At 32.7% G+C, this 22,593-nt stretch overlaps 1 protein-coding gene across 2 annotated transcripts in view; it reads right to left on the bottom strand.

Moving 5' to 3' along the window:
* Positions 1 to 20,915, bottom strand: part of LOC121129232 (gonadotropin-releasing hormone receptor) — a 92,112-nt gene extending 71,197 nt beyond the window's left edge. Inside the window, exons 1-2 of one of the 2 annotated variants that reach the window (XM_071893441.1) lie at positions 20,794 to 20,915; positions 17,193 to 17,336 (exon numbers count right to left, since the gene is read on the bottom strand). The gene's annotated coding sequence lies outside the window, so the exon portion shown is untranslated. The remainder of the gene's footprint in view (positions 1 to 17,192; positions 17,337 to 20,793) is intronic. The other variant, XM_040724942.2, reaches the window with a different exon arrangement.
* Positions 20,916 to 22,593: the final 1,678 nt, after the last annotated feature.

The following is a 22,593-nucleotide window of genomic DNA, read 5'->3' on the forward strand; positions in this document are numbered from 1 at the left end:
TGTTTGATAAAGTTATTAGTAAAACTTATTTAAATCATGAAAAAAGATATAGGTTAATATTTTTTAGATTTTATAAATGCAACTGAAAAAATACGCCTATATATCCATTATTGGACAATCATAGTCCTCCGTGAAAAATTTAAAATCTCTAGAAGTAACTTGGAATTTGATTTGAATGAAAAAAGGTCATGACCTGGACGAACTAATATTCTATTTTACATATGTGCACTGGCAAAAAAATTTAGAAAAAATGTTTTTCGTCACTTTTATCAATGTTTATGACTTTATTAATATTTTTTTACTTTAACCCGATGAAAATCATTTTGAACAAAATAACTCCATAAAATATTTTTTTAAATTATTTTCTCTGTAAAAATCTAGTTGTTTTTGCCAGGCTTAATTTCATATGTAATCTTTCATTCAGGCATGTATGAGAGATTTGTAATTAATTCATTCAGTATGGTTATCATTCTATCCTGAAGACGCAAGCCATTCCTTCTGGACTGAGATTAATAGGAAGGATGTTTGTTTTTCAACAAGACAACGACCCAAAACATATATCCAAGCTCTGAAAAACTTCTTGGAAAAGAAAGAAGTTTTCCAATCTTATCTTTATTTGAATGCCCAGTTCAATCCCCTAATTTGAACCCAATAGAGCTATTGTGTGACAACCTAGACAAAAAAAGTCGGAGAAAGTTCTTCAAAAGTAAGTTGAACATTTTGAAGAATGCTTGGAATGATATCACACCTGCCTCTCTTGAAAAACTAACTGCAAGAATGCCAAAAGGCTGTAAAGCAGTTATAGCGGCAGAGGGAGGATTTTTTGATGAAGCTAAAATTTAAACAAAAATACTTTGATTTTTTACAAATAAATTACTGTTTTACCTGATGATTCAAGTCATAGGTAGTTAGAAAAATAAGTGAAATTCCATTTATTATTTCCAAATTTTCTTACCAGTGTGTATACTTACAGAAAGATAAGATAAATATTGGGCATTGCAAAATATAAATATTTTCATAGTTGGATGTTTCTCCCATTCAAAGGGATTTTGTTCGTTTTTATGCCTCTCAACATATTGGTCTATAAGTCCCATATTTTGCTGTCTTGTCTAATAATTTGTTATACAAGAGGGGGGTCGTAGGCACTGCACATTACAGTAATTTCCATTACTTTAGCCACTTAGAATAAAATTTAGGAGTCAACTCTGATACTTATTTGATGCGATTTGGAGGTCAGTGAAGTGGTTTTGATCATTTGAGTATCCGAAGTATTTCGATGGGCTACAACTTTTTTCTCTTCAGAATAAAAAATAAGGATTATATTCTTATCTATCAATTGAGAAAAATAAACTTTGATAAAATTTCTAAAATTCAGCAACAAAAGTTTAAAACTGAACCTTTTGAATCCCTTAACAAATAGAGAATGTCGTAAAAAAAAAGGAATTTTCAAATGGTATAAAGGTCAAACAATGATCTTTGAGAAGGAAAATTTACATTAATAACTTTTTCATAAAAATATAACAAAGATCTAATTACCTTGTCATTTCATAATTTGTAAGAAGTTGACCTTTTTTGTGATCTTTTACCTTGTATCTGACAATAAAAAATACTTTAAAAACTTAAAATGTTATACAAATATTGCTTTAAGTATAAAACGGCTTTAATAATAACGACATTCACAAGTTTGTTTTTTTACTTTGAAAATAGATTAAAAAAATACGCAGACATGGGTGAAAAAGTAATTTTCGGGGTAAGGAACGGAAGGTAGGACGGAAATTAAAAATTATTTTTTCTAGAGTGTTTAAAAGATGCTCATGCATCCGAAAAATGGATTTTACTTATAATCGTAGAGGTATTTGAACTCCATGAAGTTATGTTGATATAATTTGTGAAGTTGACGATGTCATTCAAACTTGGCCTCTTTTTTAATGTTAAAATATTTTAATATATTTTCTTCATAGGATCCTTCTTTCAAAATTGTTATTTTAATAAAACGATTTCGGACACATTTTAGCTTATTCATTTGTTTTTATGGAGCAAAATCATGATAAAAAATATATTTCCATATAATATAACAACCCATTTGCCTTTTTAGTGACACAATAGATGTGCTTATTAAATTCCATACAGTTTGGATTCCTATTTTTATACAACATTACTTTAAGTAGTAGGAGTTCATGGCCTTATGATTGGTGAATCCAATCAGTAGTCTTTGACTGTTTTCTTTGCATTATTCTCAAACAATTGGCAAAAAATGTATTGGATCTGCACACTCCGTATTTATCCAATATATTTTATTTTTCTAGGCCAATGCTTAAAACTTTTCTCAAACTTCCTCGCAATATGACAGTCTATTGAATGTTTTGTTATATATAGTTTTTTGTCTACACTAAAGCAATTTTTCATTAATAATAATAATTAATGAAATTTCTCAAGTTGAAAAACTAAAGTTAACTTGATTATTCCTGCAGTTGACAGACTATGTCCCAAAGTGAAACAAAATCAACCTTCACAGAAATACTGAAGATGTGAAATGTTTCAAAGAAAGGGATTTTTTTTTGTTAAATGAGTGTATATATTTGTATATTCATTAAATATAAAGTTTTCTAATTTGTTCAACCGAGTACGTCGACAAAGTTTATATTGATAGTATGAGCAACACCAATATGAATGTAGAAATTCTAATGTCAGAAAAAAGTTCTGATTGAATATTTTTTTGATATTCTGTTTCTACCGTCCTTATTACATAAACAAACTATACTAATTGGCCTGGTTCTTAAGTTGGTTCTATAAAATGGAGAAGACCTACCTCTCCAGGATGTCAAGAAGTGAAGGGCATCATATAAAGAGGGATATGAAATTCTTGTCAAGTTTAGAGAAGAATATAAAGCAAGACCCCACTAATTCGATGAGTCGCTTCGCCAATGACTTCTCTGCGGCTCCTAGGACCATCAGTAGGGCTATAAAGCACAACTTGGTATCAGTTTCTTTCACAAGGACATCACACCACCTTCTGACAGGGGGCATAAAAGCCAGGAGACTTAAGAGGTGCAAGAAAATCATCACATGGATCAAGGCAAATGGGGCAATTGTGAAAATTTTCTTAGACAAGAAGATTTTCAAAGTTGATCAATTCCACAACCACCGGAACGACCATTGGCTTGAAGAAACAAAAGAAGATGTCCAAGGTGGTTCACACAACAAATGTTCCTTAGCAGCATTGCAGCATCTGATGGAAAGAAGATGTCTCTTTTCTTTTTCAAGGATGAACAGAAAATCGGACAGGAGACCAACTATCTAGAGGGGTAACTACGGTGCCCTCTCTTACACGTCCAAAAATATAATACAATAAGTTACGTATTGATTTTGATCAAACTGGGTACTAATTGTCACAGTAAGAGGCCATTACATTTTAAGATGTCAAGGTCAAAGGTCAAGGTCACACCAAAAAATGACCATAGCCGTAGGTTTTGCGCTCTACAAAGTGCCCATTCTTGTTTTAATCATAAAATAACTATCAAAATTATTTTTTGTATTATTATAGACATTCATTTTAAATCTGTGAAGACGTAAATTTTTACAAAACTTTGCAGAGTGGTAAAGCCCTCCAAATGATCCGCATTTTTTTTTTCTTTACTATTTTCATAAAATGTTTAAAATTATGCAAATTTTGATGCCTCTTGTGTTTGCAGAGCTCAGAAAAATACATTTATGGGACACCCTATTGCATATCCTTTGATTAAATTGAGCTTTCAAACCATTTCTTGGTAACTACAAGCAGTTTATGTTTTTCGAAAAGCATAAAACTGTTTTGGAAGTTTATTCTTGCTATTCCTTTCTTTATATTTTTCCGTTAGAATATTCACAACGGCAGGATCTCTATACTTGATCAAATGTTAGGTTGATGATCCAATTCTAAGAGCCATGATTTTTTTAACCGTTCTCATAAGTAGATTTTTTTTTTTACTCAAAGAAAATCCTTTAGTGAGATTTAAATCTCCGTAAACGGATAAAGTTGTATAAACAATTGGTTAAAAATACATATTGATTAACAAAGATGACTCGAAATTATAATTACATAATGATATTAATAAAAAATATCAGAAATTGTAGTTTTATCCTTCAAAAATATAGTTTCTATTTGATTAATCTTTTTATAAAAAAGTAGAAATCTATTTTGTATATAATTCACAAGATTGAGAATTCCTATTAGACATTTTTGGTGTTAATTAAATTATTCTACCTTGTTAATGATTTGATAAAATTTATGTGTTTCCATCACCCTTTGTCTTGTCTCCTAATATGGATACTTTTAGAAGGTAAAAACTTCCCTTTTCGAATATTAAACCACTCTTTTCACTTACACTGTCCAACAGCAAAAATGGTACAAAAACAGTTTATGTTCTATTTAATAGAATTTGACCCTAATTCCAAATATGGTCCTATTTTTTCTCTCATAGCCTCGTGGCCTTCAGAAAAAGGCCATACATTTTTTGTTATTTTTGGCGACAATATTTCAAGGAAAAACTCATTTTTGAATTGATCTCATAATAAAAGTCCATAAGTATTCGTATGCCCCCGCTCGAAGAGTTAGAAACAAAGACAGAGAAGAAGAAAAGAGATAGAAAGAGAGAAAAAGAAAAAGGATTTGCTCCGAGGACTCCCTTGAATGTCCATTTTTTGGAGACCCTTACTCACTACAGTTATGCAACGAGTCATCTTGTGTCCATGGAGCTTGAAATAATTTATTTATACAGTTTGAGACATGAGGCTTAATGTTATAACAAATTGTATAATATATCTCTTCCTTTTATCATTTCCCTTTTTCTCTATCTTTGCTTCTATATCATTTATTTTTCTCTCTCTTTGTTTCTATATCTTGTAGTTGGGGCATATGAATACTTATGGACTTTTATAATGAGATCAATTCAAAAATGAATTTTTCCTAGAAATACTGTCGTGCCCTTATCTCAAATTGACAACAATATAGAGCGTGTTTGGAGATATATTTTTTTAATCAAAGTTCATACTTTTAAACTTTTTGAATCCATTTCTTCTTGAAGCTATGTGCCTCTGAATAAGATGAGCCTATACTCCACTTTAAGCAAAGATAATTCGAGTTAAAAGTATGAGGCATACATTTAAAAAATGGTTTTAAAACTTTTTAACATTGGGCTTTAAAATAAATTAACATAACGTATCCCTATCTTCAACACTGAGGGCTTACAACAGCTTTGAACCTTAAAAATAAAAAAAATGTGTGGTCTTTTTCTGCAGACCATATTTGCAATCAGGAGATCAAATAGTACTAAGTTAAGCATAGTGGTATTAATTAATAAACATTAACAATAATATTATTTAGTAAAAGATAGGAATTATTACAACATTGATTACTGAAATTACGTGGAAATAAATTGCAACGTAATTACAATTAAGGTGCAAGTTTCGAAGTAAAGGTTGATACGTAGGAACTATGTTTAAATCTCATTGTCCAGATTTGCATTGAATACTTTCTATAGAAAATAGTTTCAAGGAAAGTTATGGAAATACTAGAAATCTCAGCAATACACTGACACAAACAAACATGGATGCAAAATCACTGAAGAGAACAACACGACTTCCTATATGTGAACAGAAAAAGCTGAGACTGTAGGAAAGAGCAAAAAAGATTCCAAATTTTCTCAAGGCTAACAAAAATTCGGCCAAAGTTTTGCTCTTTTCTGATGAAAAATGTTTACCGTTTATGATAATGTGAATAAACAGATTCTCCACTAAATCAAAACCAGACATCCAAACAATGTTTCATCTTTAGCATGACATGTCTTCAGAACAAAAAATCCAGCCAGATTTTTGCGAGGGGGAAGAGGTTCAATGTAGATGATTACATCGACCTTCTGGATAAGAAAGTCCCTTTCGGAGTGACAACTCTCCTGACTTTTGGCACCTACACATGCAGTGCCCTCCTCTCCAGACATGAACCCCTTGCAATACTCTATCTATACGCGTCTGGAGGAGGTGGGTTCTACTCCTCACAGGAGTGTCCAGTCTCTAGATGATTTCATCAAGAATGAGTGGACCAACCTCGAGTCTGATGACATCGTCAAGGTATGCAAGGGGTTTAGGCCTCGTATTGAGGGAATTATTAGAGGGCTCACATATTGGATAGAAGTTGTGTAGAGCACTATTTTCAGAGGATTTGTTAAATAAATCTTCTCACAAAACCTCTTGCTTAAATTTTACTTTTAAAAAATTGAAAAAAATAAAATGTTTATCACAAAATAAGATCAACCCTGTATGCTTGCCAGATACAGAGCTGGATTGATATTAATTTACTTATTTTATCTCACTGCTGCTTGTAGTTAATCTTATAAAACGTCAAGAAAGCTTATTTACTCTCCTTCCAAAATTACCATATATGTATTCTGACGACACAAAGCTTGTTTGCCACTCAGAAGAGGAGGCGAAGCATGACTTCATAGAATTTCTTAGATGGAGACCGTTGCAGAATTCCCGTAAATCTTGAGAAGAGCTCCTTCATGATTTTTCGAGGCAGTGAGGTTGACCCTGGAGGGATGACGAATGGGTGTGTCTTTAAGGATCTTGGAGTGCTACTATCTTATAATATGAAATTTAGCACTCACATTTACAATATTGTTGGAAAAGCAAACATAGCGCTTGAGTTTATTAGAAGAAGTTTTAAAGCGAGAAATGGGAAGCTGATGAAGAAGCTTTATGAAGCATATCAATTTTAAACTACGCTTCTCAGTTGTGGAATCCAATGTATAGAAAGGAAATCAAAGCTCTTGAAAATGTACAGGAACGCTTTATTAAGATGGTATGCGGTGATGTATCCTATGAGGATGGTTTACATCTAGTCGGGCTGTTGTCGCTTGAAAAGAGGAGGAAACTTCAGGTTTGGTCATGGTGTTGAAAGATATTAATGGGATTGCAACATCATGCCCAAAGTATGTAGTAAGTTGTACAACACTAGGTCGTCTTCTAATATTTACTTAGTTCAGATATCGAAAATAGTAACTCCCTCTAATAATTTGCATCAAACTATATGGATATGGAACTGGATCCCCAAAGAGGTGAGAAGAACATCTTCACTTTACGGTTTTAAGTAGCATTAAAAAAATATTCCATACCTACTTTAATTCCACACTAGTCATCTCACGTTTAATTTTGTTTTGTTTTTCATTTTTGAATTTATCATTAAATTCTATCAAATAACTTATTAGTACATTTTAAATAACAATTCCTCTTTATTATTTAATCTAATTTTATTTTTAATATTTTATTTAATTCTACCACATAATAATATCATTTTACAATATTATTGCATAAGAATTTATCATTTTGTTTTACTATATTTTATCATCGGTCGACAATATTGGTATTTTTTTTAGCTCCTAATCGAAACCAAACAAATGAAATAAAATATGATTGAATACCCTCTGCCCTTGGATTGGTCTGAGAGTAGTGTGGGATTACTAAAAACCATCCCCAATTCATCCAAGGAACCCCTCTAATACCAAAAAAATAGTTTAGGTCAAAACTATGTCCCCCGGGACACTGCCCAATCTTTCGGCGGAGAGTATTCAAACATATTTTAATAGCCCCTAAGCTATTTATCCCCCCTAATCCTATATTGCAAAAATATTACCCACACTTGAAGGTACTCCCTTAGGGGATGGGACAAACAAATATGCTTAGATATTTGTCAATAATAATATGAAGCGAATTTATGATGAGTTATTATTCATAATTAAGATTGAAGAAAATACGGCTAAAAAAAAGTGCTGGCAATTTTCATAAATGTCTATTTTTCTACATGGTAATTTTATCAAGGGCAATTTTCCGTAGGACAGTTTTCCGTACACCCATATATATATTGGCCATTTTATTATTTTCTAAGATGAAATTTTGGCTATCATACACAAATACGCTTTAAATAATTTTTTTAAATACAGTATCGAATAAAATACTATGTAGGATTTTAATGTTACAAAAAATATTGTAATTCATATTAAAAATAGCGATTGGTATAATTCACTTATTTCTCTAACAGCCAAATTATTATATTGTAGCTAATATTTTATATAATTTACGTTATTCCAAAATTTGCATAAAACAATGAATCAATCATAAATCAAAAAATATCAACAAAAAAAAAAAATTTATATTAGAATAACAAATTATATTTTGTTGAAAACACCAGACTCATGTCGTTCAAATTATGTTAGAATAAGAACATATTTTTTCTAGATGTTTTCTATTAATACAAGTGTTTTAAATGCATTTTAATTGATATCTAGGTGTGCAAAATGAAGAGTAAAACTAAAAAAAAATGATTCAAAATTTAAATGACGGTGTTATTTTATTTGCTCAAATGTTAACTGTTTAATTAAATATAGTATATTTTTGGGGTTTAACACATCGGTCAATACGTCCCGGCCTTAGATAGGAAAACAAATTTTTTTTAACAAAATTCATTTTTATTCATCAATATAATCTCCTTTTAGAACGATACAATCATTCCAACGTTTATCTAGCTTTTCGATACCACGGGGTTAGAACGATTTATCGAGACCTTCAAAATATACTTCAGTCTAGACAATCACTTCCTCGTCTGAGCCAAATCTCTTTTCCACGGAGCATCTTTTGGAGTTCTGCGAAGAGCCAGTAGTCGCTGTGGCCCAGATCTGGAGAATACAGACCCAATTCGACGAATTTTGTGTCTGTTTGTATTGGCTTGTGACACGGTGCATTGTCTTGGTGAAAAAGTGCCTTTTTCTTCTTCAAATGAGCTCTTTTCTGTGAAATTTTGGCCTTGAAACGATCCAACAAACCAATATAATAGTTAATGTTGCTTGTTTTTCCATGTTCCAAGTAGTCAATGAATAAAATCCCATCCGAATCCTAAAATACAGAGGCTGTGACCTTCCCAGCCGATGTTTGAGTCTTTGGAGGGTTTTCTCCGTCTGCACACCACTAAGCAGACTGTCGTTTTGATTGCGGAGTGAAGTGGTGAATCCATGTTTCCTCCATTGTGATGTAACAACGCAAAAACTCCTTCTTATTTCGCTTGAACATCTCCAAACAGCTCTTTGAATCATCTTCTCATTGTTGCTATTGCTTTGGTGTGAGCAAACGCGGCACCCATTTGGAAAACATTTTTTTCATACCCAGATGTTCGTGTATGATGGTGTAAATACTACTTTTTGATAACTTCAGAGTGTCAGTTATCTCTTGCAACTTCACTTTACGATTGCCCATGATGTTTTACAAAAGCTGGAAATACTTTCACTAGTGTTGTCATTAAAATGTTAATTATTATGAAAGTGCCATTCAAAATCAAAATAAGTTCCAATTATATTTATATAAAATCTAAGAGTGAAGGGAAATGAAAAAAAAAAGTATTCAATAATTTATTTAAGAAAATAAATTATATAGAATTTCTTACTTTATATGTTCTATTTTCTGTAAAAATACTCACATGAAAAATAAATCTAAGTTATTGAGTCTTAAAAACTTTTATTTTATTTTATCTTACAAATAAAGTTTTTTTGTTTGACAAAAATATTTTTTATGAAATACTTTTCCATGTTCCATAATCTTTTTTCAAATTTATTTTTAATTAACTTGAAGAAGAAAAAAGTCGTTTTATTTCTATTTGAATGATACTTTTTAAACACAATTTTCTCTCTAACCGGATATCAAATAAAAAATAAAACTACATTCTAAAACTCGATGGATTCTGATTTATTTATTCAATAAAATCACCTTCATCTTCAATTGCAGTCTCTATACGAGGGCAAAAGTGTGAGCAGGCCTTCACCACATGGTCTCTTGTCAAATCCTGGAATTTTTTGCTTGATCCCACTGGTAAGTTCGTCTTTTTTGTTACAAAGGGTTTGGTTTGTTTGTTGTTCAATCGCATCCCACACCCAAAAAATCTATGAGATTCAATTCTGGCGAGTATCAAGGTCAAAAGTCCCGTTAGTTTGGAGGTCAAAAGTTTGACAAGATGAAGTCGTTATAATTGTCTTAGGGCCATTTGAGTTGTGACAGGGAGCCAAGTCCTACTGCTACATTTAGGGTCTCCTATTGGTAACCATGTCAATCCAGGGCTTCACATGGGCCTCTAGAATACCCAGACAGGCATCAGTTTTGATCTTGAGGCCTTGCTGGAACACATGAGAAGGCATTCGGAGCTAACCATCCCAAACACCATGACATGAGATGAGAACTTCGCCTATATGCCCTTTTGAGGGCTAAAAATTCCCTCCTAACTTTACGAACGAACGTTTCACTTAGTTCCAGAGATCGACCAATTGTTTTGTTGCCACTTCGGGCACGGATTTCAAGGAGGGGTTGTGTCTTTTCCAAATATTTACCACAACAAATTCGTCAATGGATTCCATTTTTTCAAAGTTGTGAAGGTTTGAATAAGCTATCAAACAAAAAAATCAGCTGCCTAAGCTTTCCAAGAGAGCACACGAAAGTGTAGCATAGATAGCAGGCGCACCCTATATATGTAACGCACTAATATTTTATGAATAATTAAATTATTTTAATATTTCAGATCTGTACATACACATATTAATAAAATATATTAAGTATTAAATCAATAGAACACTGCTCTATATATGCAAATCCTATGCTGCATTTTATGCAAATTTGTTTGCGCATTTTTATAAATTTGTATAGCCTCTTTTGAAAGGATATATAGCTATGCAGGGTCGTTCAGGTAAATCTGGAGAATCTTAGACTACGATCTGAACTCTAAAGATAGCACTCAACTCGGTTATTTCTATTTTAAAGTTAGAGGATGAGCATTAGCTTTAAGTTAGTTGTGGAACTTTTAATTCAAAATAAGCATTTACGATGGAGGAGACTCATAGGAACACCATCCTCGAATGAGCATTTGCAGAACACAGCACAGCTTATATAAGAAGATGCTAGGGTATCCAAAGAGCACAGACTTCTACATCAACTACAACTTGATATAGAGCAAGAATATAAGAGAAAAGCTCAAAAGTCTCGGAGAGACAAAAAAACACATTCTCAGATTTCGCATAGGCCTGAAGCACTCCATTAAGGGATTTCTTTCGACTCTGATTAACGTTCCTGCCAAAAAGCCCATATATACTGATCTGACGATGAAGTCTTATCACCTCGAGAAAGGACATATCCTTACACACAAAATGAAAGCAGAGCATGGAAGAAAATTCATGCAATATTTTGCCATTGTCCCATGGTAACGAAATCATCTTTTATTCATATAAAAAATATTGGACTATTGACATATCTCACAACCCCCAGAACGACATATGATTGGCCGAAAGAGAAAGTTAATGTCCACCATGTCTTTAAATCCAAGTTTCCGGTCAGCATCATGACCCTTGCGTTCATTGGGAGCACAGCAATGTCATTTTTCTCGTCTTCTTTTAACCGAAAGAGAGGGGGGATACCAACAGGTATTGTGAACTCCTGAGTGACCTAATGATACCTTTGATGAAAGTTGAGGCAAATTATGTCAAGTTCCTGTTCCACCAAGACTACGAGCCCCTTCCATAAGGTACGCAAGACCCAAAAATTCCTGAAAAAAAGAGAATGTGCAATTTTGGGACCCGCAGACCTGCCCCTTTAACGCCCTCGATATGCAAAAAATTTAGGCCCCGTATCGAGCAAATGATTGGCAAAAATGGCAGACAGATTGAATGATTTTTTTTGATTTTTTTTTGTATTAGGAGAACTTGTAAATAAAATTTCAAACCTCAACTTAATTCCATTATTGATCGAGATTCATTTAAAAGTGGTCCATATTTACCTGAACCACCCTGTATTGTAACCTTTTGGGTGTATGTCAAAGGGAAGGCCTGTAGTGTTGTTCATGCAAACACTGAGGCTATCAAAGCTATTGTCAATTGGCACTAGGACACCATGACAGAGGGCTACCCCAGCAGTAGATTCCCGATCTTCAACTCCCGCCTGGAAGCCATCGTTGCTACTAAGATTTAAGAGAGCTCAGACCCACATCTATTTAGAATAAAAATTTACTTGAAATTCTATGGTTAATTAATAAATTATATCTTGTTGAAGATGAATATGTCCCTGATCCCTAAATTGTCCTGGAATGCAAGAATTTAGATCGGGCCAGCACGTTGTTTATGATCCGAATTGAGACCTTTATTGTAGCCAATGGAGCCTACATTGAGTATGAGTTATTTCCCATTCATTGCCACTGCTGCTCAGCTTTTGTTTTTGAATAAATTTTAATAAATTATCATTTTACCGAGTGGTCCATTAAAATCTGAAAACTTTGAATTGAATGATCCTTTTGTTTTAGTGTAAGATATATAGTATATGTAAAACTCATAAAAAAGAAATAATAACACTTCTGTGCCAAATGAAAATTTTCAGAAGGTCTATAAATCTCATATTCATCAAATAGCACAGATTGCACGGACGAGCAATGTTCAGATTGCAAACTTCTTAAACATGACAAGATCTTTTTTTTCTGGAGAGTCATGAATGAACTGGATGAGACTAAAGGTGATTATGAATTGTTATGATCACACGATGAGGTGAGATATATTTATATTTTTTAATTTGTTGGACCAGTGACTGGCATTCAAGCTCACCGGACCTCAACTCCATGGAAGTGTGTGTGTGTGAGGTAAATTAGGTTTTAGATACATTTTTTGTTGGTAATTCCTTAGAAATAAGTACTCCTTCAACTTATTTATGGTAAGTAATGAGTTCTTTGTTTAAAGTATTTCGTAAAAAATAATTGTGAATATTTAAGATTCAAGAAAGACCAATATTTGCTGAAATTTATGTATTGACATTTTAGAAGTTATGTTAAAAATAAAATAATCTGGCTTTATTTATTACAGTACAACATGAAAGAAAAATTTACTCATATTGGTAAAGGAAAAAGGAAGTCTTTATTCCAAATATCCATAATTCTAAATACTAAACTAACTCATTATGGGCGATACTGAAAAATCATTTATACTTTTTAACACCTCATCCATGATAACATATATATTTTTTGATTAAAAAATGATCCATGGGATAGATCTTATCTAGTGGTACACATTTTATTATTCAATCCAGAATGCCATTGGGGCAAAATCATGGAGGAGGACGAGACATATTATCTCTGAACAGAGCAAAGAAGTTTCTAAATTTTGTCAAGGTCAACAAAAATTTGGATAAAGTTTTGCTCTTTGATGATGAAAAAATTTGCACCGTTGATGCCACTGTGAATAAGCAAAACAGCCGCTACATCATAACCGAACATCCAAACACTGTGTCAGCTTCAGTGAGACATGTCTTCAGAACAAAAACCTCTAGTGGACAGCTAGGTGAAGTATGTCCTCCCATTTTTGTGGAGAGGAAGGAACGGCTCAATGCAGATGCTTACATCGAACTTCTGGATAAGAAAGTGCTACTTTGGGCTAAAGAAAAGTTCAGGGACTACTTTGCTTTCACTCAAGACGGAGATCCGTGTTATCGCCCCGCTAAGATCCTAACCTTCCTCAGAGACAACTTTCCGTACTTTTGGGACCTACACATCTGGCTTCCTTCCTCTCCAGACGCAAACCCCTTGGATCTGCCTACCTAGACCCATTTGGAGGAGAGGCTGTGTGCTACTCCTCACAGGAGTGTCCAGTCTCTCGAGGCTTCCATCAAGAAGGAGTGGACCAAGCACTGTTTTCAGATGATTTCGTTAAATAAATGTTCGAACGTTAATCATATTCAAGAGTATGACACCACATTTTTTAATCCAAAGTTTTAATCACAAAACCTCTTGTTATAATGTTACTCTTTTAAAAAAATTGAAAATAATATAATGTGTACCACCAGATAAGATCAACTGTGTATATGGTTCAAAATTGTTCAACATTTTCCGCTACTATTCTTATAGTAGTAGAGAAGATCAAAATTTAGTTTGTCTTTAAAAATATAAAAATCATTGTTGTCCAAGTTCGATAAAATTTTATAAGAACTATTTGTAGTGTCTACGCACTCAACCCGCTAAACCCCTTAATATAAATCTAATCTTTGATTTACTCGATTATATGTACCTTGTCTTACTTTTATCTTTTTTTTACATATGCAACGCCAGTGTGTGAATCTCCACGAGGATGTTGCCTGTCCTCGTGTCTATTGTATCTTGATATAGAATATATTACCCCTTTTGTTAAATCTCAATCCAGCCTCATGCTTTCTTCCCGACGTTCTTATCTTCCTAGCCCCTGGCCTGGCGACGAGTTTAGTAAAGAACACCACAGTATTAAAATTGAAATTTTTCAAATAAAAAATTTGAAACAAAAGTCTCAAATTTTGTTTACATATTCCCAAACTACCCAAATATAAAATTTAATAAAATAAAATAAAATCATATATGAAAAAAAATACAAAAAGAAAAACAAGTGTTAATACGCGTTGAGGCGCACCATATTTTATAATTAAATCCAATGAATAAAGATACAAATATAAATTTTTAAAGTACTTTTATTTCTTAAGAAAAATAAAAAAGAATATTATTTAGTTCATCATGAGCGTCTTTAATAAAAAATATATATAATATATTATAGAAAAATTGAATGTTTCAATTAGTTTGGATACCAATTGGTTGTTTTTGACATATGTTGGCTTAATTTCAGAACGTGATGAAAACTCATACTCTTGTATATGATTAATGTTTGAACATTTATTTATTTTTGTTAAGAAGTGTTTAATTTAATTAACTTCACACACTATTAATAATAATAGGTACTTACAAAAGTGAATGAAAAAAGGTTAAATTTTGAATAAACTTTCTTTAAAGTTGAGGCATTCTACTACTTTCCAATGTGTGATCAAAGAGTACAAAATGGTATAAGCCTACTCAATAAAAAGAAAAAAATTCTACCTTGGTATAGAGCAAGGGTAGACAACCTTTGAGACATGGAGTGCTAACTTCAACATTTCTAATCAAAGTGTGTGCCACAATCAACAATAATGATAAAAGGCATACACAAACAACAGGCATATGTATGGATTTGTTTTAAATAGATAGTAATGTAACTTTTGTTAAGTAGATTTTACATGTTTATACATTTTAGTAGTTTTGGCTATGTGCGTCCTTTTTTTAGTATTAATCCCTTACAAAAAATATATTAGTGTATGATTGTACCCCCAATCAAAAGCTCTTCTTATTGGCTTTGATCCGGTTTGTTACTTCCGTCTGTTGGGTAGTGTTCGCAGTACACTACAAGGGGCGACAGAAATGGTAAAACTACTACCGAGGCTCACACTTGCAGAGCTGAGATACGAATGTTCCAGGTTGGAACTTGGAAGTGAGGACGAGTTGAGGGGTAAGAAGAAAATGGAACTCGTGATATGATAATACTCCGGCCCCGGCGTCACGATTCACTCCCTTCTCATCTGCGAATGTATAGCAATAAGTCCACGTGGATTATGGGAAGATATAGGGCAAATATTTTTTACTGCTAATGGATGCTAGATCCAAGTAGATAGAAGCGGCGTACATGACGAATACATCGTCAGAGGCTACGCTTAAGCAACTTTTTGCGTGGTTTTGGCGTTTTGGATTCCCGAAGAAAGGGTATTCGGACAATGGTGCACAATTCAAAAGCGATTTGTTCAAAGCAAATATGTCCGAATGGGGGGTAGTCCATTCCTTCTCTCTCCCATATCATCCGTAGTCCAATGGTCAAGTTGAGAGAGGCGTACGAATTATTAAAAATGTCATAAAGAATAATCTAGGAGTATCATTAGAGGAAATCTTATTTGTCTAAAAGGTAACCCCGTTAGAGTGTGGGAGCACGTCGGGTGAGCTGTTGGGAGCACGCCGGATGAGCTGTTGGGAGCACGCCGTATTCGTACACAATTGGATGGATACCTTCCGTCTTCTTGTCCTTTTCATTCTCCTTCTGTTTCTTCACTACGAAAGGAAAAATTTAAAATCAAAATGGCCGTGTGGTGCCGTTGGTACAGCCTTCGCCAGTCCAAGTGGATAGCTGGAGTTATACAAAGGAAGATTGTGCTGTGGTCGGTTCAAACCCACAAGGAATAGTTAAAAAGACATATTAATCAACTTTGTCCTCGTGTACAAGTTGAATGAGGGGTGTTGTTATGTATTGTCTTTTATTTACTTTTATTTCATGACGTAGAGATTTGTTTTAAATAGATAGTAATGTACCTTTTATAAAGTAGATTTTACATGTTTATACATTTTAGTAGTTTTGGCTACGTACGTCCTTTTTTATTGTTAATTCCTTACAGAAAATATATTAGTTTATGATGGTACCCCCAATTAAAAGGTATTCCTATTGGCTTTGGTCCGGTCCGTTACTTCCGTCTGTTGGGTAGTGTTCGCAGTACGCTACAACATTCCACAAACTAAAAGGTCTAACGATGGAAAGGACCTTCAAGACACAGTATTATGACTCAGGAAAGCATCAAAACTTTCCATCATGCTCTTTATTCTCTAAACTTGGCTCCATTAAACTTTTATCTGTTTACCCAACCTAAACTAACACGAACATTTCTGGAAATGAGGAGTTTTCGTTTTTGTTCATTTGGAAAATACTAACTTTATTATTCAGATTATAAAGATAAAATATAAAAATTTGTATTAGGATTTATATTGGTTTTAAATATATTGACATAAAACTTAAGTCGATGAAGTTGCTATGTACAATATGTATTAAAGCCAATAAAAAAGTTGTTTTATACAGTAAGTTATCTTTAATAACTGATTAATATTTCTTGAATATTAATAAATAATTGTAATCCTCATAACAAAGGTAGAGTTATATAAATGCAGCAATATATGTATGATGAATATTTCCATATTATATACACAGACATAAACCTAGTCACATGGACCTAACATATGGTAATATGTTATATTATGTATTATAAAAAATTTAGACAAGGCATTTGAGAATGTTTTATGAGAAACACTATGTCTACCTAAAAAAATAGCAACACAAAGGAATTTATTTTATATTCATTAAAAAGTTAATAAGAGTTATATATAACTTATTTTTAGATAATGCTTATTTTTCCGTTTGTACCGTAAAAAAATAATTAAATTTATGTCCACAATTATATAATTTTTCGTTAACTACTATTTAAAAAAAAATATGTAAACTTTTACCTACTGTAACAAATTTTTATGTATATACAAGGTTAGACCATCATGTTATTGGGCTTCTAGAATTTTCAATTTGATGTATCGTACCGACTGCTGGGAAAGATAATCTGATTTTGGCAAAACACGCAACCACTCATAGTCTATGACGTCACTATTGATGAAAATTTAAAATTAATGTTCCTTCATCAAATATGCACCAAATCAAGTTGCTTAATCGACTTAAGTAATCAAATAAACTAATCAATCCTTGTTCCTATTTACTTATGTCAAATAAAAAGTATAAGATTATATGATATAAAAAAATTGTAGTGATATAATTATGATGAAAAATAAATATTGATTTGATTGGTTACATTAGGAGCTCACATATTATTACTTCTTCATTGTCATTAATAAATATAGTATTGAGTATTTTGGTTGATATTACAAATTAAATTTATGTTCAGCATAGTTGAAATAAATCCAGTCAAAAATAATTTCACTTGTACTGCCTACAATTTTTATTTTTCTACATATCTTTTCAGTATTGATTTCAAAATAGGATTTGATAATTGTGCATTATGTAAAATGATTAATTCTTTTTTTAATTTTTCAAAAATCCACTCTTTTTTGTATGATAAGACTCGATATTAAATAATATTATTGTATTAATTTGCCCTCACACCATACTTTATCTTTCTATCTCAAAATTGGAGACAACGACAGCGTAAAGTTGAAAAGTAATTATTGGAACCTTTAATAATAACAAGGAAATAACTTAACATAAACAAAAATATACCGAACAAATTCTAATGATTCGTGGAAACTTATTCGATCAATTGTGATCGGTTGACTCGAGATCCCAACTAAGTTTTATATGCTTGCCCGAGAAATTGAAATATGTATTAACCAGTGCTCGAGTCCGGACTCGTGTCTTTTTTAATGGACCCAGGACGGATACTGATGACTCGAACTTGGCTCAGAAAATATGGACTCTACTTCAGTTCTATTATAAACAAAAATACAATTAAGAAATCTTTTATGAAAAGTTACTTAATGGTTTCAGAGTAAACCACTTAAACTCAACCCCTACCGTTACGAACCTACTAATTAGTATCGTCTCTCTGTGTACTTTCCCTTTGTTGTTTTTTTAATATTTCTTAACGACGTCGTCTAGCCTAGGCAATTTATTGATTTGAAACCGTAATTTGGTCTCCAAAAATGAGCTCAAATGAGTTGTATTATCCTTATAAATAATTTTGCATAGTATCGGTGGAATCGGTAGTATGGGGCCAATTCCAATACTTTATAAAAGCCTGCATCGGTTTTTTTTTTAGAATCGTTCCATCACTAACTATTACAATACAGGAAAAAACAGGGAATTTTTACTAAAAATATCGATAGTTTATTGAGCCAAATAAAATATATGAAATATGTATTAAGGTTATTGCACATATCTGGGAAAAAATATTATATTTCTTATTAAAATACAATATAATAAGAGATATATTATATTGCTACTTAGTTATATAATTTATTCCATTATAGAACGGAATAATTAAAAAAGAAAAAACACTCTCATTGACGTCCAAGGGATCATTTTTACCTTCTTTAAGGACCGACAAGTGGAACTGGACTGGACCACGATCCGCAGTCCTAAATATGGACCAACAAAACACTAGTTGTAGTTCATTTGAACTCTTGAATTATCTTAAAAATGTCACTAGGGGCTAGGTGATTTCATTCCTAGTAAATTCATTCCCTGAAAAATTCATCCCAGGACATTTCATTTCCACTTTGAAGAGGGATATTTAGTGACGTCATACGGGTTATATTTCTAAATTACTTAGTAGTAGAGGGAGGACTGGGCAGTCGGCACTGGATATGAGTTATGAGTCATCGATGACATGTGACGGAAGGAGACGGATATGAATGATTTATGATGGTTACATCTTGGTAAATAGAAGAAGAGGAAGACTAAAGATGGGATTTACTTCTATTTTTAAAGGTATAAATATTATCCATGAATCGGGATTCCATTTTATTAAGATGGACTATTACGTCATTTCTAATACATAAACATTATAAATTATTCTATAGTCATCTCCAGTACCGACTGCCTACTGTCCAGACCTCCCTCTATAGCCATACACACAAAAACTACTAAGGTAGTTTAGAAACATAAACCGTCAGACATCTCTAAATATCCTTTTTCACAGTGGGAATGAATTATCTGGGAATGAATTTTACAAGGGATGAAATTACTAGGAATAAAAAAAAAGAGAATGAATTTACTGGGAATGAAATTACCGATCACACACTTAACTATGGCCGCTAATTTCGTGTTCGTCCTTATTTAGGACTAAATTCTGCAGTCCCTTCTAGTTCAGTCTCAGTACAGTTCAGTTCAGTTCTGCATATCAGTCTTAAAAACTTAAAAAGTTAAGTACTTGATCACGCACTCAACATTATTTATTTGTTGTTTAACCAGTTTTAGTACTGACAGTCATAAGGACCGGTACGAAGACTGAACTGGACGGAATAAATGAGGACAGACACACCACTAATGGAAACTCCGACACTACATTAGATTATTTTACATGAAGAAATGAGCATCATTCAATCAATATTAAACGATTTTCATTGTACTATGTAGGTATGTTACAACATGCTGATTTACGGAGGGAGAAAAACTTGCTGGATACGTACTCAGAATTCTAGAAGTGTTTTGAGAATCCCCATGGAAATTCTGGATTTTCATTACTTAAATGGAGGAAATCAATTTGACGTCAATAAATATATAATGTAGATATACTCTTAATGGTTCACCCAGTTTTTTGGGGTTTTTTTTTCAATTTGTTGCTTAGTTGAATGGGACACTATTCTCTGGAAAATAAGGCATCTAAAGGTAGCCTTCAAAATCACAATAATATGTAATGGATCAAAAGTAAAGGTATAATGGAGGTTAATACATTTATTTATCTAGTATTTAAAGTTTCAAACTAATCTCTTTATTCGAAGCACATAAATTTTTAGCAAAACATTAGAACCCTCAAGCTAGATTATTTCGCAATATGAAAGTACATTGTCTTAATTCTTAACCTCTCTTTTTTCGCTTTCTTTTTTCAATAATCATTCTTTATTGTCTGGAGAGCATGGGAAGATATTCATGTACTCGAATTCCATATTATACAATTTAATTGCAGGTATTTAAAAGTATCAACTTTTGCACAATAATAGCTAAAAATTCTATTGATGTTTCAGAAATTTGTCTTGTTTTATTGAAATATCCTATTTTATTAGATCAAAGATTTTGATGTAGGTTATAATATAAGCAGTACAAAAATAAGTGTGCAATCTCGATAATAAATTTTTCATAACATCCTTAACAAAAAACATGATTTTGGTATTAAATTTTTTTTTTTACCATTATCTATTAGATAAAACAGGTTAAAAATGAAAAAATTGAATTTGAAATTTTTGCTAACATACCTATACTATGTATTATAGAGTATATTTGAATTATTCCTGAAAAGCATGTCTTAATTTGATGTCTTCAAAACATTTTTCAAACATGTATAATCAAAGTGTCTATGTATAGGGATTAAGGAATATCCTTCAATTCTTACCTTTTAATGAGGACTCAATCTGATATATTATATGTATGTTATAATGATTTCTTTAAAAAATTAAGATTTAAAATTTCAGTAAGTTATTCACATATGCTCACTCGGAAGATTCAGTCTTAACTGAGGTTAAAAAGATTTTTATTTTTCTTTCAGAGGAACCATTTTAGCATTATATTGTTTTATACTCATATATATTTATCTGTGTAAGAGCTCTCTTTTTTTCATAGTGAAGCGTAATATATGTATGTATATAACTGATATCGTAGAGGAAAGAAAAAAAGTCCAATGCTACATAATATATGCATACAGGGTCCAGACCACCTTAAACTGAATCCTGATCAAGAAGAGAATTTTATTTACAAGTTCTAATAAAAATGATTGAATGTGTCCGCCATTTTCGCCAATCATTCGCTCGATACGAGCCCTAAAAAGGAATTGCAGGCCTTGACCACGTCTGCTGGGGAAACTTTGTCCCAGTATGTGATTATATGGGCCTTCAAGGAGTCGATTCTGTTGTATGAATTAGGAGAGATCTTCTTATCTAGCTCCTCCTAAAATAAGTAATCAATGAAAGAGGGTCAGGTCTGGGGATCCCGAAATAGCACCTTCTCTTTGTTCAAGAAGTTTGGAGTCTTACGGGCCATGTTAGAGGGGATCAAGTCTTGCTGCAACAGGAACCTAACACAATTGGCCTCATCTTTCATCCAAGGTATCACTTGCTCAGACAGGAGTTGATAAAACCTATCGGCACCCACCCTCTCTTTTAGCTGCTAAAAGAAGAAAGGGACATGACACTGCCATAGCTCCTAATGACCCCAAGGTTCATGATGCTGGCCAGAAAATTGGTTTTAAAGATGTGGGGATCATTAGCTCTCTCTGTGGCCAACTATCTGTCGTTCTGGATTTTGTGGGATCTATCGACAATCCATTACCATGGGACGTAAAATTGTTCAGCAATTTTCTTACGTGGGCAGGCAGGGGGGCCTTCATTTTATTTGTAAAGGTATGCCTATTGTAGAGGACGTATAAATTAATCCTCTGGAAACTGTTGCACGACTTACTTAGGGTTTTTTGAGAAGAACAGACAGATTCAGGCCTACGATAAATCTGGGAGTGCGTTTTTTTATCACTTCGGAACTTGTAGGATTTTCTCTGATATACCCCATCCTCCTTTCAGCGGCTGTAGACGTCGTAGACTGTGCTCTTTAGATGCCCGAGCACCTTCTTGATGTACGCTGTACTGTGTTCCGTGCTAGGTAATTCAAGGATGGTGTTCCTTCGGGTCTCCTCCATTGTTCATACTTGTTTTGAATTAAAAGTTGCGGAACTAACATAAAGCTAACGTTTAATCTCTTGCTTTAAAATTGAAATAATCGAGTTAACTACATTTCTTATTGTTCAGGATGTAGTTACCATGGTCTGTATTTACCTACACGACATGGTATGTATTAGAAGTTTCATTATAGAAAGAGTTGTAATAATACTCCACTATACAAAATACTTGTATTAAAAAAACTATAAAAAATATAATACTTATAAATTTCATCCCTATTTTGTTGACAAATGACTTCAAGTCTGCAATTTACTATGGCATATTTGTCAATCAATGGGTTGAGGTAGGGCCTATGAAATGTTCATTGAACAATATTAGCATATGATAATACTCAACTAGACTTTCAAGACTGCTTAGTGATTTTGCAAATCTATTATTTTACTGATTTATGATCGGATCAATATCAAATGTCTTCTCATCAAAGAAAGGGTAAACAAAATTTATATAATGATTAATAAAATTCATTA

This window comes from Lepeophtheirus salmonis, chromosome 14, assembly GCF_016086655.4.
Source record: "Lepeophtheirus salmonis chromosome 14, UVic_Lsal_1.4, whole genome shotgun sequence".
NCBI classification, from domain to species: domain Eukaryota; kingdom Metazoa; phylum Arthropoda; class Copepoda; order Siphonostomatoida; family Caligidae; genus Lepeophtheirus; species Lepeophtheirus salmonis.